Source organism: Cebus imitator, unplaced genomic scaffold (genome assembly GCF_001604975.1).
Source record: "Cebus imitator isolate Cc_AM_T3 unplaced genomic scaffold, Cebus_imitator-1.0 Scaffold43, whole genome shotgun sequence".
Classification (NCBI taxonomy): Eukaryota; Metazoa; Chordata; class Mammalia; order Primates; family Cebidae; genus Cebus; species Cebus imitator.
Window position 1 is genome coordinate 8,054,557 of NW_016107358.1, and position 24,064 is coordinate 8,078,620.

At 44.5% G+C, this 24,064-nt stretch overlaps 1 protein-coding gene and 1 non-coding gene across 5 annotated transcripts in view; one reads left to right on the top strand and one right to left on the bottom strand.

Annotated features, from left to right (window-relative positions):
• RREB1 (ras responsive element binding protein 1) overlaps window positions 1–24,064 on the bottom strand; it is a 150,903-nt gene that overhangs the window by 83,543 nt on the left and 43,296 nt on the right. The window lies entirely within an intron of this gene.
• Window positions 3,885–3,946, top strand: LOC119470910. The gene has a single exon (XR_005199886.1). It is a non-coding gene; the product is annotated as a U7 small nuclear RNA (small nuclear RNA).

A 24,064-nucleotide genomic window follows, 5' to 3' on the forward strand; every position in this document is an offset into this window, starting at 1 on the left:
CAAAAAAAAGAGAAAAGTCAAAAGGATTAACACAAAAAAAAAAAAAAAAAAAAAAAAAAAAGACTAATGGTCAAGCTCCTTAACCTGCTATTCAAGGGTCTCCATGCTCTGGCCTCAGTCTACCTTCTGGCTCCATCACACACCAGTCCCCGTGGTCAGTTCCTTTCCCCAGAATATCTGCCTGCACTCCTCTCACAGCCCTATCCCTCATGGCCACGTTCCACATGACTCCCACTGACTCATGGCTCTTGGTTCCAAATTCCAAGACACATTTAAACACTAATTCTGCCATCACACTTAATCATGGCTAACAATTTTTGAGCACCATGTGCCACATGCCACGTGTATTGTCTCATTTGATCCTCATAACAACAACCACATGAGGATTATTCCCACTGTGCAGCCATAAAAACAAAGGTTGAGAGGGGCTGAATCACTTGTCTCCAAGATCCTAGAGCTGTTGCATGGTACAGCAATGTAATAAATCCAGTTTCCGAACTCTGTTAAATTTATTTTGGAAAAGTGTGTGACTCCTGGCCCATGGCTAGAAAGCACAGGTGTGCTCCCTTAGTCACATTCTCTGACTTCTAATAATCTCGCTCTGCATCATTGCTACCCTTACAGATGCTCAGCACCTGGCTTTCCATTTCTGCCCCCTGTCAAGGCAGGAAGGAGGAGCACTCTCCTCCCCTTCACCTCTGCCTTCCTCTCCCTGGCAAGAGGCAGGACTGGACTTTCACCACAGTCTAAAAGGTTCGCTGCAGCAGGCAACAGTTTGGAAACACTATGCTTGCTCTGCAAAGTGATGGGGCACTTCATGTTCTATACCCTTGTCTTCTAGAAGCAGCCAAGCAAGGGAGGCTCTGCCTGAATCCTCAACAGTCCAGTCCTATCCGATAGGCTGACCTCGCAGAGAAGACCACCAACATGACGCAGGGAGAAATTACTACAGACCCTCCACCAAGCCCCAAGAGCAGGAGTATCCAGCCCTTTATTAGAAATGCAAATTCTCAGTTCCCCATCCTAGACCTACTGAGTCAGAAAACCTCTAGGGGCGGGTGCAGCAGTGTGAGTTTCTGAGTTAACAGCTCTCTAGAGGCTTCCATCCAGCCCTGAGAACCAGCTCACGAAGAAGTACAGGATTTCCCTGAAAACCTTCCTTTAGTGAGGATTTGGGAGAAGCTGCTTGGCTTATTATACACCTCCAGAGTAAAAACCAAGGCCCTGGAACAGAAACAAAGATCCATTCCAACTTTGGTTTTACCTACCACAATAAAAAATAATAAGAAATAAGGGACAGGGAAGAACGAATCTATGCAGGGCTTCCTCAGAAAAAAAACACATGAGAGGTGGGCTTCAGACAGGCAAGGCCAGCCTACAGCGCATGGCTGGGAAAACCACGTGGCCTGGGCCTTCTTGCAACCCTGGATCCTAAAAGCCTTCTCTCCAGCAAATGGCAGTTGCCAAGCCTGTGCTACTTCCCGAAAAGCTCCTTGGAAGGGGCGGTGGAATCAATTATCTCCAAACCTGAGCCCTTCAGCCAGGATTCCTGATGGCCCCAGATACCTTTCCTAGCCTCTCTGCTGCTCCTGGGCAGTGAGGAGTGAGCAACAAGGGGCAGGTAAGGGGGAGAACAGTTAAGGAGATGACCTCAAGGGGAGGCAGGCAGCCCTGAGGTTCCCTCCTACAGCCTTAGAAACAGCTCACCATCTACTACAGTTTGTCTCTTAATGGGACCTGAGGGTGGAGGAAAGAAAATCAGAGGTCATTTCCAACAGGCCAGAGTGGCTGCTCCTTACTCTGACTGTATTTCAGGTATCCCACTGATCTTGACCTGGAGCATTTTATTAGAAATAACACAAGCTACTAATGCTCCTTTTCAGAAGGAATGTCGGTTGTTCTTAGGTAAAGGAAAACTTCAATATTTTGTAAAGTGTGGAGGAAGCAGCAGCTTAGGGCAGAGTCATAGGTTCCATGCAGGAAGCAGCTTCTCTTAACAATCTCTTGGACATTTAAATTATTACATTAAATACAACTTCAGCAGGGAAGCACACATTAACTGGGAAGGCAGGGTCCCTGCCTACCAAAGTTATCTACATCAGTCAGACTATTTAAAACATGAGCCTCGAGAAAGGTGGGGAGATTTTCTGGACAATGCCAGATAAAACCATCCTGTAGTACCCCATTCTTCTTCCTGCACCTCTCTGCAAGGCTCTATGCTTCTTTAAAGGAAGGAAATGGACACAGTCCCAACGATGATAAGCTTTCTTGCTAGTACATGAGGACTATGAAGGAGCTGACTCCATTTTTTGTAGCTCTTCTCCAGGGAGCATATCTTCCTGCCAGTCTCTAACTACTGCCAGATTTCCAAGGCCAAGACACAGCTGCTAAATGGCAGCCATTTGTCACACAGCACCCTGCTCTCCTGGGAAGGGACACAGCAGCCCTCGCACCCAACTGTGGGAAGAGCTGAGTCCCTGGCCCTTTCCCAGGAAAGCCAGACTTTTCCTAAACATTGTTTTTCAGCCTGCCTGCCAGGACCGGGTATTTCACCACTTTCTTGCCTAACTCAGCAGAAATGTGTATCATTCTCTGAGTAGCCAAGGTGAACTATGTTCTAATAAGAGAGCACCCATGCTGGACCATAGGGGCAGAGGGCCCACAGGGCATCCTCACCTACCCCCAGGACAGGGCAGGGTCTCCTGGGCCAAGGCTGAAGATGTACTTCAGGGGATTAAGTTAAGTAGCATCCCTGCCCTGTCCCACCCTAAGATCTGCTCTCCTGGCTTATCAGGTAGACACCAGGTACAAGAAAGGGTGGGGAGAGGCCTCCACATCACACCTTGGTTGAGGAATTTAAAAACAGAAAAGAATGTTGCATAAGTAACAGAAAATAGGATTCAAGTCAGAGTACACTGGAAGTCTAATATGCATCTAATTATGTTTTTTCCAGAGCACCTCTTTCCCTGATAACCTAGGGCACTGGCACTTGTGACATAAACTCTACGCTAGAAGTATGCTAGGCAATTTACATATATTTAATCCTCCCCCAACTCTTGTAAGGTAATGATTAGGTTATTTGCTAGATATAGCACAGCTCTTAAAGGTCTAGCCCAGGGTTGTCTGACTCCAAAAATCTTGTACTTTCTACTGTACCACAAAAAGGGTATTTGACAAACCATTCAGAGAAGGGTCATTAGCAAGCTAGAGGATTGGGAAACCAAGTCAGGGGGAAAACTGGAAATGGCTAACAGAATGAAGACAAGAGCCAGCTACAAAAGCTGCAGGACTCGTGTGGAAGAGAGGCACACTCGTTGCACGGGTCCACCACGACAGGAAAGAGGCACAAGCAAGCAACTCTGGAGCTCCACGATTCTTTAAACCAGAGCTTTGAACTAAGCCCTCAGATGGAAAGAGCCCAGATAAGGTAATGAGCTTGCTGTCCCAGGAGTCTTCAACCAGAGGGTGGGCAACCACTAGTTAATAAAAAGCAAACAAAAACCCCAGTCAGGCAATGGATGGGAGACCAGGTTAGAAGACTCTTCTGACTTCCAGATTCTGCATTTCTAAGGGGACAATCTTTTATGCATAACACTTGCCCTCTCTGCATAATACCTTAAGATTCCAGAAGCATGCACAAGAATAAACCATCACAGCATAACTTAAAAAGCACATGACATGAGGAATCTTTTTTTTTTTTTTTTTTTCAGGTGGAGTCTCACTCTGTCACCCAGGCTGGAGTGTAGTGGCACGATCTCGGTTCACTGCAACCTCCGCCTCCTGGGTTCAAGCGATTCTCCTGTCTCAGCCTCCCAAGTAGCTGGGATTACAAGCGTGCACCAGGACACTTGGCTAATTTTGTATTTTCAGTAAAGACGAGGTTTCAGTGTTACAGCTCTTTTAGAATTTGTCTAGCAGGCTTTCCGGTTTTTGCCAGAAAGCCCCCCCCCCAAAAAAAAATTATTCAAAAAAAAAAAAGAGGAGGTTTCACCACCTTGGCCAGGCTGGTCTCAAACTCCTGACCTCAAGTGATCCACCACCGCCCTGGCCTCCAAAAGTGCTGAGACTACAGGTATGAGCTACCGCGCCCAGCCTGACATGGGGAGTCTTAGATCTTGGCCTGGAAACTCAGCTTGCCACCAGTGGAGCCACTGAACTCTGAGCCTCAGTTCTCCCAGCTGGAAAATGAAGCTGATAACACTGCCCTCCTTACCTTACAAACATAGAAATCAAAGAAGTGATTATTAAAATACTTTACAAACATTGTGGCATCCTCCAGTATGCGAACTATTGATGCTACACTATTTACCCTCCAATATTCCAGGTAGTCCCTGGGCTGATTCTCCCAACTCCTCAATTCACCCATCTGTTTCCTCTATTGGATTGCCAAAGCTTTGAAGGCAAGAGCTCCGCTTGATGGTCTTCTAAAAGAATTCCTGCCCCAGCCCACAAGTTGGACAATTTAAAATAAATATAATTTGGCTTTTCCCAAATGCAATTCCCTGGACAACGAGAACAGCTGCTGACAGTCGCCATGCTGTATGACAAGCAGGAAATAAAACCCCTCTGACTTCAGTTGCTGCTGAAACCAATCCCGGTCAGCTTCACATTCAGTTAATTACGGAAGTACAAACTGCTGGCTCCCACAAGGATGAAGCTCTTTCTTCCTTATATTCACCAAGCTTCTTCTCTCCTAAGTAACTGCAGCACCTAAATACAGCACGGCTAAAGACACCGTGACACTATATGGTAGAAATGGGAGTGTTCTGGACACATCTCTGGAGTTAATCTAAGTATCTTGTCACATTTCCAGCTTCTGGTAAGAAGCTAGGGTAAAGTTCAGTAGCAGTTTGCAGAGAGTTTTAGGCAATATCCTGCAACTCTTTCATAGGCCCTGAGGTCGCACGGCTGGCCTTTCTAATGTGCTCGGGGAAAGGGTGCAGCAGCAACAGGATTCTTCACTTTTCCCCAGAGGAGGAGCTGTCTGCAAGCTAAGCAACCCCAGGGCAGGTGGTTTACCTTAAATCTGGGCTTCTAATTCCCAGAATTCAGGGGAATTTCAGGATGATACTCCTTAGAAAACCAAAATGACTTGTGGAAGATAAAAATGTGTTTGAAATGCTTCTCCCCTAACAGCTTAGAGAAGGCAGTGGAAGGAGGGGATTACATCTTTCCTCGCCCATTGGAAAAGTGGTCAGCTGTGGTCAAAATTTCACAGTGCGTAATCAGACATTACAAACCGTCAGCTGGGAATGACTGTGTGCGGTAAGGTGACCACGTCCAGCTCCCAGGAGCTGGATGGGCTGCCCTCTATGCCATATAACAGAAAGCCTTCCATTTCCTCACCCCCAATTTCACCTCTAAGAAAAGTATTCACTACTATGCATATAAAGGAAAACAAATGCTCTGACATGTAGTGGTTGATAAGTGTTTATCACAAGCTAGCCAACCCAAAACACTAGCAAGCAAATTGGTTTTCTTAAAGTAAACTGAGCAAACCAAAAAGGACTAGCAGGCAGGATGGGACCTTTTGGAAAGCCCATGTGCAGCTGGGAGAGGAGGTGACATGTTCCTGGACCAGCAGAGGCACCTTGGAAGGAGGGGGCCGGAGGCCAGGGCTGGCAGTGGGGGTGGGGAGTGGGGATTAGTTGCAGTCCTGGAGGAAGTCTGAGGTACACAGGCCCTACAGGCAGTGATTAGTTCACAACAACTGCACTCCCTGGGGGGTCTAATTGCACAAAGGGCCACCCCGAAACACAGCCCAGGCCCCCAGGCCCAGCCTGAAACAAGCATCATGCCCCCCAAGCACACTTGTTCACTCGCTTTGGATTGAGCTCACACAGGGCACCGAACATGCCCAGGCTCTTATTGTGGGTTCACATTTACAAGCCTCACCCTGAGAAACAGATAACGGCTTTGCAAGCCCCCAAACTCCCCCCAAATGTTACAAAGAACAGGAAGGAAAACTGAGAAGGGGAGATAAACACCAGCAAGATGGTCTCTTCCTTTCAACTCTTTCATACCTGGGTGATAATTCGGCCAGCACCGGAAGTACAACTAAGAAGAGATGGGCACACTTCAGAGAAGCACAGCTGCCCTGCCTGCTCCTCTGCTCAGTCCAAGGACGGCTGGGCATGTCCACCCAGTCCCCACGGGTCAGAAATACCTCAACAGGGAAAATCTCTGTAGCACACAGATTTGGAAACCCAAGCTGATGCCCATTTAACGTAAGCTCTTTAACAGGAACAATCCCAGTCAAAAGCCTACCTCTACCAATATTTTCATGACATGAAATTGTTTTGGCATACTTGTGAAGCCAAATCCTGCTCCTCAGAGTCTTCAACATGCTTGTGATCATAAAACTGAGCCATGTCTTGCTCACCCCTTTTAATTTACCTGAACGCAAGTGACAAAGGCACCTTCATGTTGTTCAAAAAGAACATCCCTACTCTTTCCTTTTATCTTCCCTTAACAGTTAGTCATCCAGTGATAGGAGGGGCCTAGCCTCCAACAGTCCACACTTTTATCTCCTGCTGACCACACGGAAGGCAAGGGCTGGACTTCCTGCAGCTCGCCTAGAGGGGCTGTTTGACTTGCTTAAAATACTTGCCTCCAGAGCCTCTTGGAACAATGCCCGAGCAACACCTACCCGGCATCCATTGCAGCTCCAACTCTAACAGCCTTCAAGTACAACCAACTAGCACTCCCTGTGCCTCTGTGTGGGAGAGGCTCAATGCTTCCAAGAAGAGAACTTACTTTCAGGGCTCACTTAGATATTTGCTTTCTATCTGCAGCAAACACAAGAGTTATCTTCATCAAAGGCCAGAAACCCCAGAAGTTAGTTACAGCAGCTCAAGTTAAATGTAGTTTACACTACTATTTTTAAAATAATTCAGTAGCATTTAACAGCGTCCTTTAACCATCAGAACTGAAAGCGCTACACCATGTGCTTGCACAAGCAAATGGCCTGGAATACACTGGACCCCTCGGCTGTGGAGCAAGCCAGGCCATGGTCTTTGATGTTCCTCCTGGCCCTAACTCTGCACCTGAGATCTGACTCTTAAGAATGTCTAGGTGTTTTTAGGTTCAGACCCAAAAGCAATTCCATCTACCTGGTGCTTACAGCTTTCCCGTGAATATCCAGGACTCAATACAGAAGCAAAATCCACTCTTTTGTGCATCAATCAAGTGGGTTGTGAGACTGTGCATGCCACTTATGAGATGGGATAACCTGAGGGAATTCACACATCAGTGGACAGAGTTCCTGCCTCTCTGCCATACAAGGGTAGGAGTTCCATTTTCTTGGTATCCTATCAGTATAGGTGAGGTTAATGTGTTCAGAAAATGATGAAATCAGCTATTTACTGCAGTCCCCGTGGAGCTCCTTTCTGGGATATAAAAGATCTTCCTAAAATCAATTAATGAAAGGAGAAATTTCCTTGCCCAAATACCTACCATTTAACCTTTAACAGTCACAGGGGTAAGAGAGCTGGGTAGGGAGTAGTGATAGTAGGTAGGGAAGGCCATGGAGAAAAGGATGGGGGGGTGAAGAACAGAAGCCAGCTTACAGAATGAGTCCACAATCCCAATTTCTGTGCCAACTCTCCAGAATAAAGCCAGTATTTTTTAGGATCTTTTTTTTTTTTTTTTTTTTTAGTCTAGATAAGAGATGAGTCAGATGGCATGTGCAGCAACCAGAGGAACCGTGCTGCCCCCATGGAGAACTCAGAACAGTGCCTCTATGTGGCCCCTCTCCTATAGCCACAGGTCCCAGCCCTGAAGGTGACCCATGGGAGAACAGGAGCCAGCTTTTCAGCTCAACCCCACTGGCCAAACAGCCAAGTATTCTTCAGCATCCTCAATTCCCTCCCAGCCATGAAGTCAGGAACAAGCTGTACAGACAGAAAGAAAACAGAAAACTTGCGAAACAATGGCATCTACCTTGCTCACTGGATATGCCTGAGGAAACTTTTTCAAAGCCCTTGAAGATGCTTCATCACAACTCTGCAAAGAAAACGCGGCCTGCTATACCCAGGCACACACATGTTCACACAAACTCAATTTCATGCTCTGCCAGCCCCAGAACTAAAACGCAGAAGTCAAAAGAACAGCCTCAGTTACTAAACCAATTTAGAATGGGAACTAACACATTTCATAAATATTTCAGAGGCCAGTGACATCCTGGAGTGTTCCCAAACTAGAAACAGAAGTTTTCTAAGGGGGGAAAAAGAGGCTTATCAGATTATTCAGATGGCTACCTGGCTACAGTGAAAATGTGAGAAAAAATTCACTGTCTCTTTATTCCCTGCAGTTAACCTTTAATGCTCTGCTTTCATCAAGGGAAAAACAGTCCTTTCAAGGCTTCCCCCAAAACACACTGCTAATTGTGGTGATGGCTTTCTTTTACCCTACCAATCAAGATTCACTTTTAATGAATGAGAGTTTGGAAGACAGACATGGAAGTGTGGTGGTGTGTGCCTGTAGTCCCAGCTACTCGGGAAGCTGAGGTGGGAGGATTCACCTGAGCCCTGGGACGTTGAGGCTACAGTGAGCCTTGATAGTGACACTGTACTCTAGCCTAGGCAACAGAATGAGACTCTGTCTCAAAATATAAAAAATAAATAAATAATAAAATAAAGGGGAGCAGTCTACTCAGTTTCCTGCAGCTGGAGTTGTTGTAGGCCCATCCTTGCTGCTTTCAGAGTGTGTCCAATCCACAGGCAGAGAAAAATGGGCATTCTCAGCATGTTGTTAAAATTAGTGGCTTAAAATATTCTATACTATTTGTGTAGCCTACACATAGGGCAACGTTTGGGATCTGTGCAAAAACCTGGGATATGATGACGATCATCCTCAGACATCCAAGGCTACTAACATTCCAGATGTCAGAACCACCAAGAGCTGTAAGACAGACAGCTCTGGCTTCCTGTGTGAGAAGAGACACAGAGAGTGAAATTTCAACTCCAGAGAACCTGGAGTATGAGCCAAACACCTCTAGAACTGCAGGGGCTCACCAGAGGTAAGCATCACAGAGCGCAAGATGAGGGCAGCAGAGTAAAAGCAGACCTGAACTTGAAGAAGAGGTTCGCCTCCCAGCCACATGCAGAAAGCTGGAACAGTGTACAGAAAAAGCAGATGATTTGCTGAGTTTCTCACAATGCTGAATTCATTCTTTTTCTTTTCTTTTCTTTTAGGGTAAACTGCGGTCTTTTAAAATGAGATGATAAAGACAGTAGATGGCGGAGATCATTTTCTAATGCCCTTACTTAGCAAAATAAAAAAACAGCAACCTTGTGTCTAAATGCAAAAGTTTTGCATGTCTTGCTCATGAGAACAAAACCCCTGGGAGCCATCAGAATGAACCAGTGTGTTATGAGAAAGGAGGGAGAGTGGAGTGGGGGAAATGGCAAAGATGGGGCTGGGAGAATGATGCTGGGCTCAAGGTTCCATCTAAGAGCCATGAACTTTATCCTGTTGCTCTGGAAACCCACTGAAGGGCCCCTCCCCACCATTTTTAAAGCCCAGGATAAAATAATTGTACCCACAGTTTAAAAAGCTCTTGGGGCAGATTTTTAAGTGGACAATCAGAGGCATATAACCCAGTTAGGAGGCACTGCAATACTCTTAAGGGACAGGAGCATTGCAGCTGGTGGGTGGAGGCAATGTTGTAGAGGGGGAACCAAAAGGAGGCCAGGCAGGTGTCCAGAATGAAGGGTAGGAGTTAGGAAGAGAACTCCTAGACAGGGGAGATTAAGAGCCTGGATGGTTATCAATAGGATTTAGAGGAGTTTTGTTTTAAAGGAAACCTACAAATGAATGTCCATAACCAAAATGCAGCAGATGGAGAAAAACGGGTGGTTTTGAGAAAGTTGGGAAAGGAGGGCTTGGGGGCCCCCAGGCACAGGAAGATGAACCACAGCAAAACAACACAAAACACAGGTAGCCATATCAATATACATGTCAACTGTCAAACTGAACTCTATGAACAAAACTGATCATCGGACACTGCTAACTGGAGGGTGGGTGTAGTGAGGAGGACTGCTTAAAAAGATTACACAAAACTCTATCAAGTTTAAAACTTAAGAGAACAATAATATCTACCCATGTGACTCTTTCAAAGTTGCTAATATGACCAAGGGATTCAACTTTATAAAATTTTATTTAAGTCTAATTTAAATTTGAATAGCGATGTATGGCTAGTGGCTACTACTGCACTGGAAAGAACAGGTCAACGGTGTACTTTTTTTCTTGCAGTAATCTTGGATTGCTATACTATACAGATGCTCTCTGACTTACAATGGGGCTAGGACCCCATAAGCCTGTCGTAAGTTGAAAATATCCTAAGTCAAAAATTTATTTAATTCACCTAACCTACTGAACATCATAGCTTAGCCTAGCCTACCTTAAACATGCTCAGAACACATACATTAGCCTACAGTTGGGCAAAATCATCTAACACAAAGCCTGTGTTATAATAAAGCGTTGAATGTCTCATGTAATTTATTGAATACTGTAGGGAAACTAAAACAGAATGGTTGAATGGGTACTTCAAGTACTGAATTCGTTTTCATTATTGCTACTGAATATGTATCTCTCTCTTTCAAATCAAGTTTAACCATCCTAAGAACATCTGCAGTCTTTGTTTGCCTCCAGAGGTTTTTAAACCCTAAAGCAGGAATAAAGATAGGATGGTTTTACCTGCAGGCATGGGAGGGAAGTTAGTGGATTTCAGAAGTAACTTACTTTGCCTAGTGTTTACTAGTTTCAGTTCATAGAGGGAAGTAATCCATGAAACCAAAGATAGGGGACATGTCCTAAGCAGGCTGATCTCTCCCAGGTGAGTCATCACCACCCTGCCCATCTACCCTAAACCTGCTTGAACTGGTCCCACCTCAAACATAAAGGCAATGTGGGCTGGACAGTGTGCCTCATACTTGTAATCCCAGCACTTTGCAAGGTCAAGGCAAGAGGATTGCTTGGCCCAGGAGTTCAAAACCAGCCTGGGCAACATGGCAAAACCCTATCTCGACAAAAAATACAAAAAGTTATCCAGGTGTGGTGTTGTGTCCCTGTAGTCCCACCTACTTAGGAAGGTGATGAGGGAGGATTATTTGAGCTCAGGAGGTCGAGGATGCAGTGAGTAGTGAATGCAACACTGCATTCCAGCCTAGGTGACAAAGTGAGATGCTTTCTCAAAAAAAAAGTCAATGTGTGAAAACATGGGAAAATGTTTAAAGTTAGGTCAGGTTTAAAAAGCAAGCTGCCACATTTAAGATTCTATGCTATGATATATTTATGGATAGTCTAGAAAAGGTAGTCTGAAACAATGTATGTATCATGAGAATACAGTGATTTTTAAAGTATAATTTGATGTTACTTTTTTTTTTTAAACTTCGGATAATTTTTGAAAATATACCAGGAAGACCCACTATTTGTGAGGCAGGAGTTCTAGGCCAGCTTGGGTGGCATACCTGTCTCACTAAAAATACACACACACGCACGCATGCACAAGAAAGAAAATGATCACGTTTCAGTCTTTTTTCTTTTTTTTTTTTTAAGATGGAGTTTCGCTCTTGTTGCCCAGGCTGGAGCGCAGAGGCACGATCTCAGCTCACCACAACCTCCACCTCCTGGGTTCAAGCGATTCTCCTGCCTCAGCCTCCTGAGTAGCTGGGATTACAGGCATGCTCCATCACGCCCGACTAATTTTGTATTTTTAGTAGAGATGGGGTTTCTCCATGTTGGTCAGGCTGGTCTTGAACTCTAGACCTCAGGTGATCTGCCCACCTCAGGCTCCCAAAGTGCTGGGATTACAGGCATGAGCCACGGCACCCGGCACACATTTCAGTCTTTCTTAAGATACGGAATTGCTCCCTGCCCTCCCTCCCCCAATTTATATATCTTTAGTCTATAGCTCAGTGCCTGGCACATAGTAGGCATTGTTTCTCTCAATCTGTAAACATTTACTGAAAACCTACTATGGGCTAGCTGAGCTGAACAGATGACATGCTTAGGTTGATACGCCCTGCTCTGTAGAAAAGTGCAAGAGTCAAACCTTGAAACCACATATAAAACGTGGATGGTATTCAGCTTTAAGAAAAGAGTTCATAAATTTGATCAGCCTTTCAAGAGGATCTGTGATTCTCAGGAAAAGTCAGAACTACAGCAATGGCCTGAGCCTTAACAGATTTAATCCTACCTTTGGATAGTTAAGGAGACCTGAAGGCTTTTTTCCTTAGTATTGCCATCAGTTTCAGGCAGGCTGCCAACAATAAGTAAAAACACTGGCAAGACCAAATCCTCTAACCTTCCCTTTTCTTATAAAGATGAGATAAACCACCTCATCAGTGTTTTGATAATTCACTGAAAACATCGATACAAGGCAATAAGCCAATAAACATTAGTTAAATCAATTCCTAAAACAAGCCCTTCCACAATGCCTGTCATAAACAGTTACAATTTTAAAACAGAACTCATTCTCTGGAAAGGAACAAGAGGGGAGACATCATTGTGAGCCCCATCTCTGGGCTGCCTTCGTGTGGTTTTTTACTCTTCTCCCCAGTTATTCCAGGAATGATGTTGGGATTCGAGTTAGTTTCTTTATGGTAACTATTAGGTTAAAACTTTCTTAGTGTGACTACGAACAAATTTAGGCCATCAAAGATACTGAGGAGGTTTTCTGTAAAGAAGTCCTCCTGTATGTATAAATATGGCCCACACACTATCATTTTCTAGGAGCCTCAAAGGGGTCACAGAAAAGGGAATGGTCTTGTGGAGGAACAGGGGCTTTAGTGAGCCTTTTAAATTTAAGCCAACAATTATTAAATCTGAGTCCCCCTATGCACTGAACATTTCTGCTTATTTAAATAGCAATGCATAAATCGGCTGTAAAAGGAGGGATTATATCAACTATAAAATTCAAAAACCATGGGAGTGGGAAAATAACTGTGATTAAAAGGTGTTTGGAGAGTAGGGATGGGCTGGCTCAGTCCTTGTTTTATCCTGTGTCCTTTGAAGATGAAAAGTAATCAATTTTTTCCTGCCCTTTAAGCTATCAATTTAAAAAAAAAAAAAAGGCTACAAAAAAAAACAAAAAACAAATGGGACCCACAATCTACCTTTGAATGATTTGGGAGTCGGGGGAGGGAGGGAAATACTCTACTTTAGGCCCTCAAATATTTCTTGATGATAAAAATGTACACCAGTTACTTTAATTAGTAACTCCTGATCCACTACTAGGTTGAGGGTGGAGGACTCCATAAGCTTACCACTAGGTGAGTGTGGTAAAAGAAAGCTTGGGAAGGTAAGAGAATTAAGTGCTGTCTGTACAATTCTAATTTTAGGTCTAGAAAAAGCAGAGATTGGTGGACTGGGGTAGTGTAAGAGGAAGGGTACGGAGGTGGAGGCTGGAAGGAGCTGATACCCAGGAAGTACAAGAAGTCCAGGAGCCAGGTCCTGCTGAAGGGCAGGGGGATCATTACAGAGGGTGTGTGTGGAGGGGGCAAATTACAGGAGCTGGGAGAGCTGGGGTTGGGTCTGGAGCAGTATGGGGTATAGGCTGAGAAAGGTGATGTAAGAGTTTTAAGAAAACCTGTTTGAACACGGTGTGGGATTGCAGCGAAAGGGAGACCTGCCTAGAAAGGGGAGCAAAGGGAATAGGGAGGGAAAGTTAAACCTGAACAACTTTCAAAGGGGAAGCAGGTGGGGCAGATAATACAAAGGGCAGATAGGAAGAGAGTTGCTCTGGCCACAGGCAAATGTCCTGGGGCACTAAATGGTGATTGGGAAGAAGTTTTAGATTGTTAGGGGGGTAGGGCTACATTCTTTTGTAGAGATTCTTGAATGTGAAGAAATGGAAAGGGATCCAGAAGGTCTTGGTCCTGTGGGATTCATACACTGAAGAATGCACGTGGGATGAATCTTTCCACAGAGAAGCCAGGCCTGAGCCAGCTGATGAGATTCAGGGATAAAAGGCGTCACTGATGTGAACATGAAAACACCCCTGGTAGAGCACAGGCACAGCAACAGGGGCTGGCAAGGATGATGTCCCCAGGAGGCAGGAATCCAGATAAACGTGAAGGCAGTACCGGTGAGTGGTAGAGCCCTCTTCTGCAATCAGGAGGGATGAAAGAGCAAAGAGGAACACTGGAGAGGGAACACAAGAAACCTTGTATGTTGGGTGGGTTTTGTTTTTGTTTTTTTTTTTTTTTTTTTTTTTAGAGACAGGGTCTTGCTATGCCAGTCAGGTTGAAGTATGGCTCACTGCAGCCCTCACTTCTCAGGATCAAGCAACCTCAGCTTCAGACCTCAGCTTCTCAAATAGCTATTTTTTTGTGGAGAGACAGCATCTCACTATGTTGCCCAGGCTGGTCTTGAACTCCTGTGCTCAAGCAATCCACCTACCTCAGCCTCTCTCAAAGTGCTGGGATTACAGGCAAGAACCACTGTGCCTGGCCCACGGTCACACAATGTGCATGTGCACACAGGAGGCACTCAGTGTTTTTTTTTTTTGGAGATGGAGTCTTACTGTCACCCAGGCCGGAGTATAGTGGCACAACCTCGGCTCATTGCAACCTCCACCTCCCAGGTTCAAGCAATTCTTGTGCCTCAGCCTCCTGAGTAGCTGGGACTACAGGCATGCCCCATCACATCTGGCTAAGTTTTTGTATTCTTGGTAAAGGCAGGGTTTCACCATGTTGCCTAGACTGGCCTCTAACTTCCTGAACTCAAGCCATCTGTCCACCTCTGCCTCCCAAAGTGCTGGGATTTCATACGTGAGCCACTGCACCCAGCCAAATATTTTACTAATTAATTAGTCATCTCCAAAAAATGGGCAGTCGGGTCCTATGCTGTCAGTAAAAAGAATAAAGAAGAGCTGATGGATTAAGGAGCAAAGGACCCCAGGGAGCTGGGGCAAGGCAGCCCAGTGGCAGTCAGACAAACAAAGGCCTCCCCAACAACCAGGGATGATGAAGCTGAACAGAGGGGCAGCTTTTGGTCAGCTTTGGTATTTAAGACCATGTAATCTCAAGGTGCTCCTGAACAAGAATGGGCACACAGGAACAGCCAAGTGGCACTCTGGAACCCTCTCCTCCCACTCAGGGTATGTATAGCATCCCATTTCCTACACTGGATGGCTAAGGAGAAGGAAGGAAAACTGACTGTCTTATTTCAAAGGGCTGCAACTTAGCCCAGCTGTTACAGACAGGCAAGCTTGTTACATTTCTTGTAAGGGATGCCCAATTCACACACATTGCTCCTCTCCTAAAGAATAAACAAGTGGATTCTATAACAAACACCAAAGGCACCAGGTATCCAAAAGAAGAAAAAATGTTTTCCAAATGCCCAACCTAAAATGGCTTTCTCATTTTTTTTCAGGCTGAATTCTGCAGCTCTAACCCAGATGTGGCTCAGTGTGGAAGGTGGCTGGGAGAGCCGCAAGGAACTGGCTGGTGTTCCCTCTCAAGAGGCAAAAAGCTCCCCGACGGCACAGCGTTCCCTGGCCTTCCTCTCAGGTTAAGTTGGTCTGGGCAAATCTGTGATTCAATTAGTGTGAGTTCAGTTGCTCTTTTTTAGGTCAGTTCTTTCTTTTGTTTAGATCTGACTCAAGATTTACTTCAATTATCTACACCTCTGCTGGAGTACCTAAGCAAATTAAACCATTTAAACTGATGAAGAGAAATGAAGTGGATGGAGCTTTAAAACAACTTATGCAAATAATTCCCTCCCTCTCCCACCTCTGTTCTCTTAAATTACTAAACTCCAAGACAAGCAGCTGCTTCTCAAAGGAAAAGTCTAGACTCTTAAATCTGAATGCGAAAAAACCCTGTGGTTAAGCCCTGGCTTGCAGAAAACTAAAAATTTCAGCAATTCTGGAATGAAATGTTACGTTCTGAGTTATACAAAGCTTAGCAGCTGTTCCCAGCCAACATGAAACCCGAAAGGGGTGATGCTATCTTTATCTTCTACCTAGAATTAAAGCCGGTACTGTCCAGGGCAGAGCTGCCAAGGAGCTGTCTCAGTTCTAGTCTGCTGAACACAAAAGACAAAGAAGCCAAGGGAATGCATGGGCCAGCAAAGGACACCTAAACAACAAATAATAGACCCACCTGAAAGAAAGAAAATGCTGTTAATAATTAAAAATTTTTAAAGGATGCAAGGAAACAAGCAGTTCTCAATGTCATCTGGAAAATACTTTTCAATCAGTTCAAAATTCAAAAGATTAGATCACATCTAACTCTATCTGGATTTCCCAAGTGCAAGGGGTGGGGGTGGGGGACTATTTTATCAAATTTCTTGGAAAGGAAAACACATTTTCTCTACTAAAACTAAAGTCCTGGGCTGGGCGGGTCACGCCTGTTACCCAGCACTTTGTTGGACGCCTTAAGTGGCTGGATCACGAGGTCAGAAGATCAAGACCATCCTGGCTAACATGGTGAAACCCCGTCTCTACTAAAAATACAAGAGGCTAAGCCAGGAGAATCACTTGAACCCAGGAGGCAAAGGTTGCAGTGAGCCAAGACAGCCCCACTGTACTCCAGCCTGGCAACACAGTGAGACTCTGTCTCAACAACAACAACTGAAATCCTGGCGGGTTCGGTGGCTCACGCCTGTAATCCCAGCACTTTGGGAGACTGAGGCAGGTGAATCACCTGAGGTCAGGAGTTTGAGACTAGCTTGGCCAGCATGGTGAAACCCTGTCTCTACCAAAAATATGAAAATTAGTTGGGTGTGGTGACACATGCCTGTAATCCCAGCCACTCAGGAGGCTGAGTAAGGCAGGAGAATCACTTAAACCCGGGAGGCAGAGGTTGCAGTGAGCAACCACTGCACTCCAGCCTGGGCAACAGAGCAATTCCAGCTCATAAAGGATTCATAGAAACCTTCTTCAGACCACCTGAAGGAATCAGGCCTCAGATGAGCATCTCAGGACAGGCAGATGGATGATGGGAAAATAAAAGACCAAAGAAGAATCACAAGAGAGGGTGATGAGAATAGGGCCTCTTCTCATAGCCTGAAAATTACACACAGGTTAACTGAAGAAAATGTTCTTCTAGTGCGACTGAACTATCTCCATCTGAGAAACCACTTCCCACTAGGCCCCTTCATTTCACCCTTAACAACCCCATTTTATTTATTGTTCAGTTTTTTGGCCAGCTGCTGCCCAGCCATGCCCCTCTAAGATTGGCCAACACTGTCACTAGCTCCCACATGCGTAAACCAACAATGAATGAAGCCCCTGGTAAGGGGGCTTAACTTGGAACGTGAACTGTCACCAGCATACCACACTTCCTACGAACTCTGATAGACTGTCTCCATTCAAGAAAAAAAATGAAAAGACTACCTTAAGGCCTAGTGGGTTACCACCCAAGGATGAGCAAGCGGAACTGCACAGTGGTTAAGGAGCAGACTCTGGAGCCACATTGCTTTGGTTCAAATCCTGACTCTACCACTTGCCAGCAGTGGTAAGTGGCCTGACCCTTAAATAGATAGGGAACCTCTCAGTTTTGCAATTTCCTCATCTGTGAGATGAATACAATAATAATACTGCATAAGATGGTTGAGAGAAATAGATTAGACAAATCTGTAAAGTGCTAAAACCTGTCTGGACACATGATACCACCTCTCAGTGCTTTTTATCATATACATGCTCACACCTGAGCACACACACTATATGTTCACACTAGCAAGTGCCTATCAGTCCCTATATTCACTGCACATTCACACTAACAAGTGCCTATCACATCCTGTCATGAGTTCAGCAGGTGTTACAAACATTGAACTCCCATTGGGCAGTCATTTTCAGACTTTACCATGCACCTGGAGAGCTTATTATAACAGATTTCTGGACCCCACCTCCACATTTCTGATTCAGCAGAGTTGGAGTAGGGCCTAGGAATCTGTTTCTAACAAGTTCTCAGGTGATGCTAATGCTGCTTGTCTGGGGACCACACTTTGAGAACCACTGCTCTATGGTGGTTAGATCATCATGTTCTAGGCTTCAGGCCTAAGCTTCATCTAAGTTTATGTGTATAGAGAACCTTATAGAGGTGAAATGGAAAAGGAAAGCAAAGTAAAGATGTCTACTGCTCAAAGAGGATCCATGTATTCTTGATATTTTCTGGCAACCCTACACCTCTGTGGTCAGGCAGGTCACATGACTAGTCCTGGCCAATGAGCTGTGAGCACAACTGCCAGCCATCTCCTCTAGGTTGCAGCCTTTCAAAGTCGATATGTAACCCACTAGCCCTTTCCTTCCGGTGGCAACCTGGAAGCATGTGTAACGACAGAGTAGCTGTAAGACAAGAGCAGCCTGGATCCCTGGGTTACCACTTGGAAGGGAGCTATAGTAGAGAGCTGCCAGACCTGCGGAGAATTCTACAAAAACAAGTTGGCATTTCATGGGTTGAGCCACTGGGATTTCAGGGTTTGTCTAATACTTCAACACAGCTTCACTTAACCTGACTTCATTATAAAAAGGATGCCCACATCATAAGTCTTATATCAAACAGATCTGAGGTATTTCATAAAATCAGCCAGAATTTCTACCCTACTCTCATTCACTTCTATTCACCAAAATAGATGTTTTTTAACGTCCTTTTTGGGTCTGTTTCTCACTAAATATAAAAATTATTTACCGCAACATGATTACATACTAGTTGCTAGTAATTTAGAAAGCTCAGTCTGCTAAAATGTATTAAAAATGTGAAAAGTAAATACACTGGAATCAAAAGCCCTGTGAAACAAAGCAGAAGTGTGTGTGTGTCTGTGTGTGTGTGTGCGTGCGCGCGCATCCACGTGCCACTACTGGAATCCCTTGACTCTAATTCAGTAGGAAGGAGGAAGAGTAAAGAGTTTCAGTTTTATTTATGTAATAACGTGGAATTGATAACCTGTTTTGCCAAAATAGGAGAAAGTGATCTCTTTAAGAGCATCAGAATTTAACCACAAAACTACTTTTTTTTTTTTTTTAATAAGACGGGGTTTCACCATGTTGGTCAGGCTGGTCTTGAACTCCCAACCTCAGGTGATCTGCCCGCCTTGGCCTCCAAAGTGCTTGGATTACAGGCATGAGCCACGACGCCCAGCCACAAAACTACTTTAAAAAAAAAAAAATCATAGTTCTACTAACCTAGGAACATTTTGCAATTTAACATGTAGGTGATGAGCTCTCAGCAGTATACTACTTACCACACTATGTGGAATGAAACGTTAAAAAGATCCTCTCACAAAGATTAATACCTCCTTCTCTCTCACACACACACACACATACACATGCGCATGCGCGCGCGCCATAACACATTGTAATCCAGAACATCTCAAGAATTGGGGAGAGGGAACTAAGAAGTATATGAGAATCGCATAGGTCTACAAGAGCAAAGCAGCACTTCTCTGGAGGGCTATGTTTGAGGACTTTTAGCGGGATTGACAACTAATCTCAAAGGTAACAGAATTTCCTGCTAGAATTCTCCCTAGCAGTTTCTATAGAGAGTAGTAGAACAACTCCTTTGTGTACATGCATTTAAAAAACTCACTTGCTAAGGAGCTCAGTGACTTCTGCTTCCCACTTAGCACTGGCAAAGCTAAGCACTGAGATGAAGGGACCCTGCTGCTCCTGGCCTTCTCAAGTTCATAGGCCACTTGAGTGCCTCATTCTTCGGGTGTGTCACATTCCATCTCTTTAGATACTTGCATGTGGCCAAAAAGGAAAGAAAAAAAAGGTAAATACTCATGTGATGCATTTGGTCACATTTATAGCTCAGCTTGTAAAATCAAAGTTGAGAATAATAAAAAGGCCCCAATACTAAAAGCTGAATTTCTCTAACATTTTCATAGCTATTCAGCAACTGTTGGGTTTTTTGGTGAGTGGATTATTTTCTTCTTTTTTGTCTTTCAGGAGACATAAACTTAACAATAATAAAAACCTGAAGATCTAACATTAGTGAGGGTCTTTTATTTATTTATTATTTTTTTTCAGATGGAGTCTAACTGTCGCCTAGGCTTCAATGGTGTGATGTTGGCTTACTGCAATCTCCGCCTCCTAGGTTCAAGCCATTTTCCTGCCTTAGCCTCCCAAGTAGCTGGGATTACAGGCATGCACCACCACACCTGGCTAATTTTTTTTGCATTTTCAATAGAGACAGGGTTTCACCATATTGGCCAGGCTGGTCTCGAACTCCTGACCTCGTGATCCGCCTGCCTCAGCCTTCCAAAGCGTTGGGATTATAGGCATGAGCCACCATGCCCAGCCAAAGTTCTATTTTTTAAAACCACATAATATACCACTTATAAGAAATTGGGGAGACCAACAAAGTCTTGATGTATATCCTAAAACAGGCTTATTTATTTACTTAAATAAGGAGCTAATAGTGGGGAAGCTTCCCTTAGGATACTAGAAATAACAGGAATAATGTGCAATTAGATACCAAGTGGACTTATACACATAGCTAACAAACTCAGAATCACATCTTACTATCAATCTCCCATAAAGCCCCAGAACTCCCTATTATTTAGCAAGGTGATTGTCTAACACTCATAATGCACCCTCAAATCAGTGTCCTTGTGTATGTGTCTGAAAGAGAAATATAGCAAGAATATCCAACGTTTTGACAACGAAAGCATATAAAAGTTATTTCATATCGTTTTTGTGATCTCGCTTGGTTGACTTCATCCACAGTCCTGTTCATCACAAGAGACACTCAAACTATAATTCCTGGGAGCTTATAAATGGTATGCTTTATATAGCCAAAATGTCCAAAGAGCTTTGTGGTTTCAGACTTTTATACATTGTCTATGTGTCAGTAATTAATTTGTGAGAACTTAACAAGATGATCTCCACTCCCAGCCCCAACCTGGCAAGGCCACCTTCTCCTGGGCCCTGCAAGGAACTGCTGGATGTGCTCAGCAATGGGGCTGCTGCCCATTGACCTCACTAATGTTATCTCCCCTTTAAGTTCTACCAACCTGCATCTAAATCTCAGGCCGTTCAAGTGTCATATGCCTGCAATGTGCAACTTCTATGCAGATGTTAAGGCCATGACCAAAACCAGTTCTCAGCTAAATGACTTGCAAGCCGGCACATCCCACCCATTTAGAAGTCCCTCCTCTGTGTGGACTCCATAGCACAGAGGTTGTCAGGGCTTGCTGCTCCTGGGGGCTGGTTTGTAGATCATATGACTGCTGAAATCCCTCAGATAAAAGCGGGCATTGTCCACTTTTCCTTGAAATCTTGAAATCCTGGATAAGACCAGCAATCAAGTAACATTTCAATCCTCCAACAACCTTAAATCAATTGATCAAATCCTTCTCGATGGGTCTCAACTCCCCCCTTATAAATAATATGATGTCTAGTAAAAGCAATTTTAGTCAGTGTTTAAAGCAGACTGATAGCATTTATATTAAATAAAAGATAGGATTATGTGAAGAGGGCAAAGCTTTTAAAACAATGAACCACCCAATGTCTTTAAAGTGCTCTGGAAGCATTAAGAGTATTAACTGAGGCCGGGCGCGGTGGCTCAAGCCTGTAATCCCAGCACTTTGGGAGGCCGAGGCGGGTGGATCACGAGGTCAAGAGATCGAGACCATCCTGGTCAACATGGTGAAACCCCGTCTCTACTAAAAATACAAAAAATCAGCTGGGCATGGTGGCACATGCCTGTAATCCCAGCTACTCAGGAGGCTGAGGCAGGAGAATTGCCTGAACCCAGGAGGCAGAGGTTGCGGTGAGCCGAGATCGCGCCATTGCACTCCAGCCTGGGTAACAAGAGCAAAAACTCCGTCTCAAAAAAAAAAAAAGAGTATTAACTGAAAGCAGCTCCCGGCTGGGCGTGGTGGCTCACGCCTGTAATCCAATCACTTTGGAGGCCAAGGCGGGCGGATCACCTGAGGTAGGAAGTTCAAGACCAGCCTGACCAACACGGTGAAACCCATCTTTATATTTAAAACAAACAAAAAAAAAAGGCAGCTCCCTTCCTTCCCTCTCCATGTTCAGCCTCCAGCTGCATAGATGAGTTCTCTGTGTCTATGATTCATGGAGGCGGATCTCTGGGCAGCCAGCAGCTGTTCAAATCCACGCCTGGATGCTTCCTTCCCTGCAACTCCTTGCTCCACCATCCCAATCTCCCAACATTTGTCCTTGAGGCTCCGCCTACCAGGCGGATGTTACAAGCACACCATCTCGAATGGAATCGCCATCTCAAATGGAGTTGCCATCTCAACAGGCTGCAGGTCACTTCCATGGGCTATCACAAGGCACTGAAGACAAGCTTTTCCACCCTCCACCACATCTATCCTGCAAGCCCCCTCCGTGCTGTGTCCACCCCAAAGAGTGAGCACACAGACCTGCTTCTTGGGAAGTCCTGGTTTTTCTTTTCCATCTGCCCTGAACATCTAACAGTCAGACAACTAATTCCTATTTTTGGTATGCAATTCCAAAAACAGAAATTAGTTGCATTTCCCTTACCTGACAGTACAACCAATGTCTACACTACAAGAGAATACTTTCCACCTTTGCCATAGCAATCAGGAGGTATAGTTGCCATGGATATGTGCAAGACCTAATTTCAAAGGGAACAATTTCTCTTATGGAGAAAAAACCCAAAACACATGAAAACCCTATTTGAATCAGGAACAAAAAATTTCTACCAACCTTATATATGTTAACTATATGTTACAGCAAATCTAAGTGCACAGAAGACTTAAAGAAATTAAAAGCTAGTATGACAATGTTTCAAATTTATCGATCTATGGGTCTGATTATTAAAACCCGGGTCCAGTAATGCTCTGGACTTATGTAGATAATATCAAACCACTTGAGAACCATTAGCAGGTATTAGCAACTCTGGGGAATTTTCCACCCTGGGATTTCCAAGAAAACGACCATTAGTACTTAAGATCAAGAAAGAGTCTGGTATAGCACCGTGGAGTACTGAAGTGTCCTCTACCTGTAAAACGAAACTATGGAGAAGAATAAAATTAGCAAATAACCTTAAAAAAAAAAAAAAAACAGGTCGGGTGCAGTGGCTCATGCCTGTAATCCCAGAACTCTGGGAAGCCGAGGTGGGTGGATCACCTGAGGTCAGGAGTTTGAGACCAGCCTGGCCAACATGTTGAAACCCTGTGTCTACTAAAAATACAAAAATTAGCCAGGTGGTAGTGGTGCATGCCTATAATCCCAGCTACTCGGGAGGCTGAGGCAGGAGAATCACTTGAACCTGGGTCAGCCAAGATTGCGCCACTTCACTGCAGTCTGGGTGACAAGAGCGAAAGTCTGTCACAAAACAAAACAATCCAACCAAAACCTAATAATTTCTGCTGAGTAAGCATCTTTTATTTTTCAAGTTAGGATTATTCTTCATAGCTGAAAAGCCATGTGGACACTATTCCAGGTGGCTTGTTCAATTCTGGGCACAGACATGAATTGTGAAAGAATACTGAGAAAAATGAAGACAAACTCATAAAAACAGAACAAGTGACCTCGCAAGTCCATTCCAGCTCTAAAATTCTATGGTTTTTAGAGTCTTAGTTAAGATGAGGGCCCTCCTTTCTTCCAATTCACCATCTGATGGTTTAAACTTAACTTGAGACTTCCTTAAGTTCAGGATTCCTTTTCTACAGAGACTGTTTTCCAGGATGTCTATGATTTCTCTGGTATCTAGGGATCTTCTATATCATTTGCTTTAAAAAATCCGTGATATTTTATATATTCTTTTGGTGATAAATTCATAAAATTCACATCAGAAATACAGACAAATGGCCAGGCGCAGCGGAATACAGACAAATGGCCACAACGGTGGCTTACGCCTGTAATCCCAGCACTTTGGGAGGCGCCAAGGCAGGTGGATCACCTGAGGTCACGAGTTCGAGACCAGCCTGATCAATATGGCAAAATCCTGACTCTACTAAAAATACAAAAATTAGGGAAACGTGATGGCACGTGCCTATAGTTCCAGCTACTCAAGAGGCTGAGACAGGAGAATTGCTTGAACCTGGGAGGCGAAGGTTGCAGTGAGCTGAGATCGCACCCACTGCATTCCAGCCTGGGCAACAGAGTGAGATTGTCTCA